Source organism: Misgurnus anguillicaudatus, chromosome 16 (assembly GCF_027580225.2).
Source record: "Misgurnus anguillicaudatus chromosome 16, ASM2758022v2, whole genome shotgun sequence".
Lineage (NCBI taxonomy): Eukaryota > Metazoa > Chordata > Actinopteri > Cypriniformes > Cobitidae > Misgurnus > Misgurnus anguillicaudatus.
Window position 1 is genome coordinate 33,581,992 of NC_073352.2, and position 11,131 is coordinate 33,593,122.

General features: G+C 33.4%; 1 protein-coding gene across 2 annotated transcripts in view; it reads right to left on the reverse strand.

Annotated features, from left to right (window-relative positions):
• Positions 1-9,519, reverse strand: part of kctd8 (potassium channel tetramerization domain containing 8) — a 51,322-nt gene extending 41,803 nt beyond the window's left edge. Inside the window, exons 1-2 of one of the 2 annotated variants that reach the window (XR_008637153.2) lie at positions 9,367-9,516; positions 9,176-9,261 (exon numbers count right to left, since the gene is read on the reverse strand). The gene's annotated coding sequence lies outside the window, so the exon portion shown is untranslated. Of the gene's footprint in view, positions 1-9,175; positions 9,262-9,366 lie in introns of both variants that reach the window. The other variant, XM_073854534.1, reaches the window with a different exon arrangement.
• Positions 9,520-11,131: the final 1,612 nt, after the last annotated feature.

Consider the following 11,131-nt stretch of genomic DNA (forward strand, 5'->3'; position numbering starts at 1 on the left):
ACACGTTTGAGGCAAATAACGTGTGTTGTCACAGTACAATATAAGTGCGGCTCATATCGCTTCATTCGCATCGCCCCACGCAAGGACGCATCTGATCGCGTCTTTGCATTGACTTTGTATGTAATCTACTCGCGCAAATCGTTGAACTCGTATCTGGTGTAAACCCACCATTAGAACGAATGTGTTAAAAACAACACATTAATGTTGACACACTAAATGTGTTGTCCCAAAATCCACCCATCTTTGTGTTATTATTGAAAAAACACATTTTGTGTTACTTTTAACCAGTCCCTTCAGAAAAACTGGATTATGCGATCGCATGATTTAACGCATAATCAGTCCGCATATGTATGCGGGGCTGAATTTTTTTAATACGCCGCACTTTCGCCGCATGAATTGCAAATTTATGCTCGCAAAATATGTGGGCTTGCATGATTTCATAATCCCCGCATTTTCATAGTAAAAAATCATATATATGTTAGCAGAAAGTTAAAAAATGTTGCATTTACTTCACACATGCGCAGCCATGTCCCCTGTTGTCATGGGAATGTTAGGAAGTGACGTAATTACGCGACGTGAACATCAATGAAGCGCTGCAAAAGCTGCAAAAGTTTTTTGCAAGTTCTCGCAATTTTGTCAAGTTCCTGCAATTTCTTGCATAAATATCCCGCATATTCCATCGCATTTTTTAAGAAAACATCCCGCAAGATCAATGATGTTTGCCCGCAACAATCACAAAAAAAAACTCTGGAAGGACTGCTTAACACAACTTGTGTTTTATTTTAACACAAAATCAACAGAAAATGACACATCACGTGTTAAAAGCTTAACAAAAAGATGTGTAAAAAATTAACACATCCTTTCTAAGAGCGCAAAACACCTTTTTTGAAGTCGTTTCTGCTACTGGGCATGAGATGGTAAGTGAAAAGGTCATCAAAGTGGGACATTGTCTTTCTAAATGATGAAAATGCTATAATGGCATGTAGACAGACAACTATTTTTATAGTCAGTGTCATGTAAATAAAAAATGAAAAAAAAATTGCAGTTGCAAAAAAATTTACTCATTTTCCAAATGTCTCTACTGTCTGTACTAATATGCTTTCCTGAAACGCTGCTTTTCAAAAATGAACAATTGTAAAAAAGCACTATATTTTAAAGGCGAAAACAAGCTGATTTTACAGCAAAATTATCAAAAGGATAAAAATATATCCAGGTGAAGAACAGAAGGTGGTGATACTTCTGAAGGCTTTCTAAGAAAATGCACAATGACAATGTCAATACATGACTATTTATCACTGTCATTCGAGGTACATTGTCCTTCCCAGGAAACAATAGGCATCCACGGGGAATAAAATGAAATGCAGGGCTGTTGTTTTTCTCCACGATAATCATCTGGCCAGAAACTGAAATGAGTAATAACTCTGAAACTGAGAACTGAAGCCTCTGAGATGTTCAAATTCTGAACAGGCTGATTGTCCAACTATTATATACAGCATTTTTATGCAAATCTTAGGCAACGGTATGAGATTTACCCGCATACACAGTTTCACACATACCCACTCGCAAAGAAGCGGATGGTAATTGGAGCACATGGTGTAAATGATGATGCTGTTTCTGGCCTCTGTCTGTGTAATTATATGGTAAGCTGTTTGTCATGTAGACCACACTGATTTTAACCGCTACACCACGAAACCTGTCGAGTATGTACGCCTCTCTCTCCCTCTTTCAATTCAATTCAAATTTATTTACAGAACGCTTTTCACAATTTTGCATTGTAGCAAAGCATCTTTAATCTCATTTTTGTCTCTCTGTTTTCATGCTTTACTATCTATCTTATTTTTGACGTAAACGTGGGCGCCACCATCTTTAGGCTTCTTTGTGTTAAACTTCCAGTGAGCCACTAAAGCTAAGCTAATCGTATTGCGAAGGACACGAGTGTGCCGTTTTGACCTGCTAGTTAAAGGCGGAGTCCACGATGTTTGAAAAACGCGTTGGAAAAGGAGACGGGCCGACTACCAAAACACACTTATAGCCAATCAAATCAAATCAAATGCCGGGTTGCGTATGTGTGGGGCGGATCTATCAACAGAAGGTCCAGATTCTATTGGGGTAGGGGCGTGTTTGTTTGGGTGATTTCAAATATCAACATTGGCTTTCAAACATTGTGGACTCCGCCTTTAAGGTTTATTAAGCGTAAGATGCAATGTAATAATATTTTTCATAAAAAACAATACTGAATAAATGTAATAGTTTAAAGGTCCTGTTTTTCCTTATCTCATTTTTCAAACTTTAGTTAGTGTGTAATGTTGCTGTTAGAGAATAGATAATACCTGTAAAATGATAAAGCTCAAAGTTCACTGCCAGGCAATATATTTTCTTTAACAGAAGTCCCCTTTCAAAGCCTACAGCGAATGGCCGGTTTGGACTACAGCCCTCTACTTCCTGCTTTAATGACGTCAGTAGAACAGTTTTTTTAATAAACTCTGCCCACAGGAATATGTCAGTCGCCAGCTAAGCTCAAACGGCTCTGCTAAGCTAAGCAGCTGTCGAATCACAACACACTAAACGAACTACACAATCTGAACTCATTACGTATTTCTGAAGGAGGGACTTCATAGAACAAGGAAGACATCAGCCCGTTTTTAGGACAGTAAAAACAGCGATAAGAGATATGTATATATATAGCAATAAGCGATTCATTTATATATATAATATATGATATCTCTTTTCGCTTATTGCCTTATATATACATATCTCTTATCGCTGTTCTTACTGTCCTAAAAACAGGCTGATGTCTTCCTTGTTCTATATATATATATAACGATAAGCGCTAAGAGATAGATATATATAGCGATAAGATATGTATATATATGTGTGTGTGTGTGTATGTATATATATATATATATATATATATATATATATATATATATATATATATATATATATATATATATATATATATATATATATATATATGTGTGTGTGTATGTATATATATGTATATATATGTATATATGTATGTATATATATGTATATATGTATATATATGTATATGTGTATATATGTATATGTATATGTGTATAATATATATATATATATATATATATATATATATATATATATATTAAGGGTGTCACGATTTCGATTTTAAATCGAAATCGATCGAAATTAAGTCACAACCCCGAACATCGAATTAAAAAATGGGATCGTCGATGCTGCCACGCCCCCATCTCACGTCCGGTCGGCTTGCCAAGCGGGGGAAAATAAACTCTCAGAAGTGCCTTTAAAAACATCCATCCAGCGGAACGCGATTTATATTTTAAACACGAGGGATGTATTGCTACAACTCCTTGAATGCATATCATAAACAGGATTACTACTAGTGATCTGCCTTCGGACAGAGCGCAGCTCTCTGCACGTGCACGAGAGAGCCGCCAAGATGCAGCGGGTTATATTTTAAACAAAAGGTATAGTTTGCCTCAGCCCGCATGAAACGCATAAAACTGAACAAATACGTAAGGATTATTACTTTAGCTTATGTTTAGACTTTGGACAGATGCGAGACCGCGTGCATGTGAGACAGAAGCGCAGCTGCTTATGACGCACCGGTTTTATTTCAGATAAAAATAGGAGTCAAGATGCGCGCATTAAGTCTATCTGCGTGCAAGAAGGAATTCTCTCTCTACAAGCTCTCCGTGTAAAGTAAAGCCCACAAACCCCCATACAAGGAAAAGCACGCAATGTGCATGTTAATGTGAAACTACAATAATAATAATAAAAATAAATAATAAATTTTTTGTCTTAAAAAAATTCATTTAAAAATCGAGAATCGAATTGAATCGTGACATCAGAATCGAAAATGTAATCGAATCGAGGATTTGGAGAATCGTGACACCCCTAATATATATATATATATATATATATATATATATATATATATATATATATACATATACATACATACATACATACATACATACATACATACATACATACATACATACATACATACATACATACATATATATATATATATATATGAAGAGTTTGGTTCCAAAACGCGATAAACGCCATTTTTGAAAAAAATGAGTTACTGCCAAAATCAGTATTATATCAGGTCAGTAGTTAAAAGTAAATTCTTAATTTTACGCAAAATCCAATATCCGCCGTGTTATTCTGTCATCTTTTCTCCCTTTTTTCCCAAAATGCGACAAACGCCACTGCTCCTTTTTTACAGAACGCAATAAATCCATTTCTGATATTACAGCCCACCAGTCACGCAATGTAAACAAACAATGGCGGACGCGCTGAGTACACGGAGTCCTAGTTTTCCTCATCTACTTTGTACTTTGTGATCAACAAACAAAACAAAATAATACTTTAATTGCATCGCTAAACCTGTGATGGTTTTCTGTGATGGGAAAGAAATGTAAGCCATCAGCATCTAATATTTTCCCTGAGAGGCACTCGGGAGACGGGTGCTTGTTCTCCCGACAGCATCAAGCTTCTCATGCTAACACATTGACCCCAGAGGATCTTATGAAAAACTTTACATTATTTTACTCAAAGTCAATGAAAATCTAGCAGGACCAAAAACATTTTACAGCTGATCTCTGTGAAAGACGTTAAGCGACGACGTAACCGCAATGACAGTGATCTTAATATGACAAAGTAAGTGTTTTGATTAATGACATTAATGTTTATATTTTTAATTAGTGTGTACAACTAGTCAACTAAATGAATATAACATGTCAAAGATGAATGCACATTTATATAGGCTATTGATTCAATAGATTTATAGCATTTTGAATAAAAACTTGTCATGGATTTATTGCATTTTGTGGAAAAAATAATCCGTTTTTATAATAAATCTTTGAAAATCAACTTATGGATTTGAATTTTTTATGTTTTTATAACCTAAAGATGCTGTGTGAAAGTTTGTAACAGAAAATAGTTGTTTTCATCTTGTCACTTTCTTGGTATAGAAAACACGTTTTTACCAAAATTTGTCAAAATGGATTTATTGCGTTTTGGAACCAAACTCTTCATATATACATATACATATACATATACATATATATATATATATATATATATATATATATATATATATATATATATATATATATATATATATATATATATATATATATATATAAATCTCTTATATAAATATATATATAGCGATTAGAGATATCTATAGCGATAAGAGATATCTATAGTGATAAGCGCTAAGAGATAGCTATATATATAGCAATAAGCGCTAAGAGATATCTATATATATAGCAATAAGCGCTAAGAGATATCTATATATATAGCGATAAGCCCTAAGAGATATCTATTTATATAGCGATAAGCGATATCTATATATATGGATGGATGGATGGATGGATGGAAAAGTCAATTGTGTAATTGTTTTTTACATGAACATGAAACATGAACACATGTTGCGCACCGTAAACACAACCAAAGCTTCAAAACACAGAAAAAATTTGACCTTTGATATGTTTATTATGGTTTGTTCAAATAACTTACAATGAGAAAGATGCTGCTGACTGTCGGACCGCATGAAGCTTTATGAGAGGGACAGTTGGGACTTTTTAAACATGCGCCTGAAAAGGTTAAAAACATGAATTCTTGGTCTATTCCATGCATAATACTCGACTGACTTTCCCATTTTAAAGTAAAAGGTGTGCCTCTGCTTTTATAGTTGCGAATTGAAGACCTGTCACCTGCAAGCAACAACACGAAATGATTGAATATATCTTCCTCTCACTGGGTTACACATGGCAGGTGTAGTAAATATTTCTGTTTAAATTATGTTTTATGCGTGCTCCAACAACACTGTTTTCAACTTATTTTCTGAGGGTTAGATTTACATAAAATGACATCCCTACCCAAACCCAACTCTAACCCTAACGCCAGGCGACCCAGAGAATTCTGGGTAATTAACGATTGATGATTGGTTCGTTTAACTGGAAGGTGGGACTTATTATGTGAAAATATAACATTGATATCTTTAATATTAACCGAGTAAGGTCAGGTCAAAGATTGAAATCAACATGAAATCAAACTTTGATGCTCGAAATCTCATTATTATCTTATGAGACTTTAGTCTGAATTTTGATTTTTATGGATCCGGTGTTATATCGAGGTCTGTTTCCCCTATGTTTCTCTTTAGTGTAATGTTTCTTATAGCGTTTTCACCAAGTTACATTTATTTTTTAGATAAATTAAAAGTTTAAATGGCTTGGCTTCTGATATATGTGCATGTATGTAATGTATATGTATTGTTCTCTATTGGTAAATCAAATATATATATATATATATATATATATATATATATATATATATATATATATATATATATATATATATATATATATATATATATATATATATATATATATATATATATATATATATATATATATATATATATACTAGTCAAGATTTGAAGTGGATCAAAACCTTTCCTAAAAGTTGTCTTAAAACCAATACCCATTACCCACTCTTGTCTTAGGACAACTTTGATGAATGTTTTTGATCCACTTCATATGTTGACTAGTGTATATACATACATACATACATACATACATACTTACATACATACACACACACACACACACATATATGTGTGTGTGTGTGTGTGTGTGTGTGTGTGTGTGTGTGTGTGTGTGTGTGTGTGTGTGTATATATGTATATATGTATTTATGTATATACACTATCAACATATATATATATATTTTTTTACAGTATGAATCGCTAAAGTACATTTAAAAGCAATACTACACTGTAAAAAAATTCCGTAGAAATTGCAGCTGGGTTGCCGGTAATTTACCGTAGATTTACATTTATGTTTTTTACTGGCAACATTTTGTTCAAAGTTAAATGAGCATTAAACATTTATAAGTCTTTATCTTTACAGAGTAAAACTAAAAAAACAGCATCAAGCAAAACATTCTGGGAAACAAAATCTGGAGCAAAAAAACAGAAAAAGGTTGATGATTTCTGGTTCCCAGAATGCTTTGCATGAGGCTGTTATTGTATAGTTTTATTCTGTAAAGATAAAGACTTGTTAATATTTAAAATTTATTTAACTTTGAACAAACTCTTGCAAGTAAATAACATAAATGTAAATCTACGGTAAATTACCGGCAACCCAGCTGCAATAACATTGTAATTTCTACGGAATTTTTTTACAGTGTATCATGTATTCTATATATATATATATATAATTTTTTTTATATTTCATAATTTTCCTGTTTTCTATTTTTTCTTCCTTATATTTATAGCCTATGTGTTTGTTCTAAACTAAAACTTTGTAATTATAAAACTATTATGTTACCTACAAATTAATAATATGCATAGGTCTGTTATAGGGCTGGGTATCGATTCAGATGTTCCGGATCGATTCGATTTCGATTCATAAGCTATCTTGTCGATTCGATTTCGATTCTCAGTTCGATTCCAATTTTTGGACCGATTTTTATACTAAATTCTCGATTCAACTCAATGAATATAGATTTAATACAAGTACTATATTTATTAAAAACATAAGTGAACATAAGTTTACAAATGGGTAATTAATAAAAAGAAATTAATAGCCACAAACCAGTATATTAAACTCTTTTATTTTAGGTACACTTGGGTACATTAAAACAGAACCCATCTCTAATTTTCAAATGCATACAATTATGTTAAATACAATACAATTTTGATGCAAGATGAAAAATGTATGCTGAAAAAAGTAAAAAAAATCTGGTTATTTCATAAAAAAAAATCGATTTGTGGCCTTTGAGAATCGATTTTTAATCAACCACGTAAAAAAAAAATTAATCGGAAAAAAATTTGAAAAAAAAAATTAAATATTCAATAAATGGTGATATTATTGCTTTTGTATAACCCATTCAAATCTTTAATCTTTTTAAATAAATTATAAACGTAACGTGATGAAAACGCTATAAGAAACACATAGAGAAAACAGACTTCGACACTGGACATCTTTTCTAATTATTTTCTATTCTAATTATTAAAAGATTTTCAGATGATTTTGTTATTACAGTCTGTCCGTTTAATGGCTTATTGCAACCATAAACACTTATGATTATCTTCAAACGGTATTTTACAAAAATTAAGGCCATCTTTTTTGGTATTCCTATTTTGACACTCAACATCACAACAAGACATTTTCTAGTGAGTTATATTGCTCGTTTCACTTGTGTGTAATTCATTTCCACTGTTTTTCTGCCACCACATTGCGCACACAGCTTGCAGTGACGTAACTGTGACATCTACTCGTAAAAAAATCTATACAGACTGCCAAAATCGTTCAATAAAATGTTAAAAAGCACTCAACAGCTCACTATAGGGCCCAAAGACGTTTGTACACAAAATGAAACCTCACTGACAGCAGTAAATGACAGCTTTACTCTTAGGTCTGTGAGGAGAATGAAGACAAGCCGATCACAGAGGTCTCTGTCTGCCTCTGGCTCCCCGCTGCCCACCCGTTTGCTGTTAAATTACAGACTGGGGTGAAATGACTTCCTGCGGTGCTCACCGCTGTTTCTGTAGACTAGCAGTCAACACTTCAAGTTGATATAAATGAAGGGGAAAGGTGTCATCAGCATGTCTCCTTGAGCTGTTTTAAAAGGTTTAAGGTGGCACAGGAGGACATGTTTAGAAAAACTGCTGATGCTTCAGTGTCAAATTGCCTCACCTCAAGACCTAAGGTGTCAATCAAATCAAACCAAAATATACATGTTTGCTTTATGTTCAAGCATAAAGGCATGCACACCTAAAATAAAGTTAATAAAAAGTACTCTGGACATTTTGAACATTTTATTATAATATTCTGGTATTATTTGATGTAACTTTAAATGTTATGTTAGATGGGACTAAATCACTTTTTTGTTAAAATGGTTGAAAATTAACTATGGTCTTTTTGAGTACCACTTTTTTGTAGAAAAATCATGGCTATTTTGTGGTAACCATGGTTTTATTCAACTATGTAGATAATTCTCTTTAGACCAAGAGATGGCGCTGTTTCCCAATTAACAACTCTGGTTCCGTGCATTGTTTACTATTACACACAGGTGATAAACAGGCAAAATACCTTCTAGATGTAAAACAGGACATGTCAATATATGTAAAATGTATGCGAAAATAACAGTACTTGTGTCACCAAACGAGGGTAATGAAATGTATCGATCTCATCTCGGCACCCACTCCCTGCACACGTGTATCCTCACACAATAAAGTCTGCAAAAAAAAAACAACAACCCACAATCACAGCCCGTAAGGACATTACACGATATTTCCACTCCATTTCCTAAAAACACCCACATCATACTTCATATAACAAACCTGTGTGAAAGAGAAACGCAGTCCCAGTCAGTCAACTCGCCCCCTCTCACGCGCTCACTCTCTTTGGCCGTTACTCAAACCGACGGCTGCAGCGGCCTCCGGAGGTCGCATTTGTAGGCTACATACGTCATCAAGACTGTCTTATTTCAAAATATTAATAATTATAAAGTCGACTATTATTGTTAGTTAATCGTAAATTTTTGTAATATGACTGCTTATGACTTGCCAATGTAATGCTCAGTTAACTTAAATAAACCTGGCTTGATGACGTATGCAGCCTTTATATGCGACCTCAGAAGGCTGTAGTCTTCGGATTGAGAAACAGTCTGGAGATAAATTGTCTGTTTTATTGCTTTGACATTTAATTCTCATACATTTTTTGTTAAGGAAATATTTTTCACATATTTTTTGTCATATTTTTGCCAGATTTACTTTCCTGCTGAAAAAAACAACAAAACCATTACAGAAAATTCTAATGGTTTCCATTAAAATACCAATAGGAACCATTAGCTTTTACAAATAAAACCACTACACTGTAGTGTGTTTTGGGCCATATTCCATTAGAATCAATACATAGAATGAATAGAACCAATACATACCAATAGAGACCAACTAAAACCAATACACTGTAGTGTGTTTTGGGCCATATTCCATTAGAACCAATACAATTCCCAATAAAACCAATAGAATTTCTGCGATGGTGTCTATTGTTTTTTTTAGCAGGATTGGCAGCAGTGTTGGGTAAGTTACTATTAACTACTTTTTCCTCAATATACTCCAACTACTGCTTATTAATACTAAAGTAGTTGTTTATTTTAAGTATTGGTAGAAATGGAGAGGGTTAAGGACGTAGAATAAGGTTTTGCAGAATCATGCATTAATGCTATTAAGTATTAATAAACAGCCAGCATCTCATTAATATTAATGCTAATAATCAACCAGTTAATAGTGAGAATTGTAAACTTAAACCATGTTAAATACACTATTGTATTACAGTATACATAATTGTTTTAGAGTCCATACACAGTATTTAGTTACATCAGCAGTAACTGTAATTAGATTACAAGGAAAATAAGAGTAATCCCTTACTTTACCTTTTCAAGGGAAAAGTAATTAAATTACAGTAACTAATTACTTAGTAACTAGTTACACCCAACACTGCTTGGCAGTAAATATTAATACACATAACACATATTTAAAAGTAATCTGATACTGTCTCAATTATACAGGCACTGCAGCTCCCCCTTGTGTTTTTTACAGAGATGTGCAATCATTGCGGTAATCTGAAATCATCGTGATGAGGTCAAAAATCACTATGAGACAATTATTTAATCATTGTGACAGCCCTAGTGACGTGTTTAAAGTCCTGCACTTGGTAGATTTTTTTCTCCGCAGCATCTGAAGTTTGCTTATTGTCCGTTATTTCTATCTTCAGAATGCATGTGCGTGGATTTTTGTTTATGACTATAAAGGGGCGCGTGATGTGCTGTTTTAGTATGCTGGTGAATGATCTCAGCTTCAGAGTGGATATTTGACGAGCAAGCTCCTTGATCATTACAGTTTGCAGACATTTCTCATCATGAATGTTAACTCTTTCGACGCCAGCAATTTAAAAAAAAGTTGCCAGCCAGCGCCAGCGTTTTTCATGATTTTCACAAAAGTTTAATGCCTTCCAGAAAATGTTCTTCTTCAAATATATAAACATACAATATACCAAATGAAAGAACAGCCCCTCTGCTTTCAGACAAAATAAACGTTTCATCCT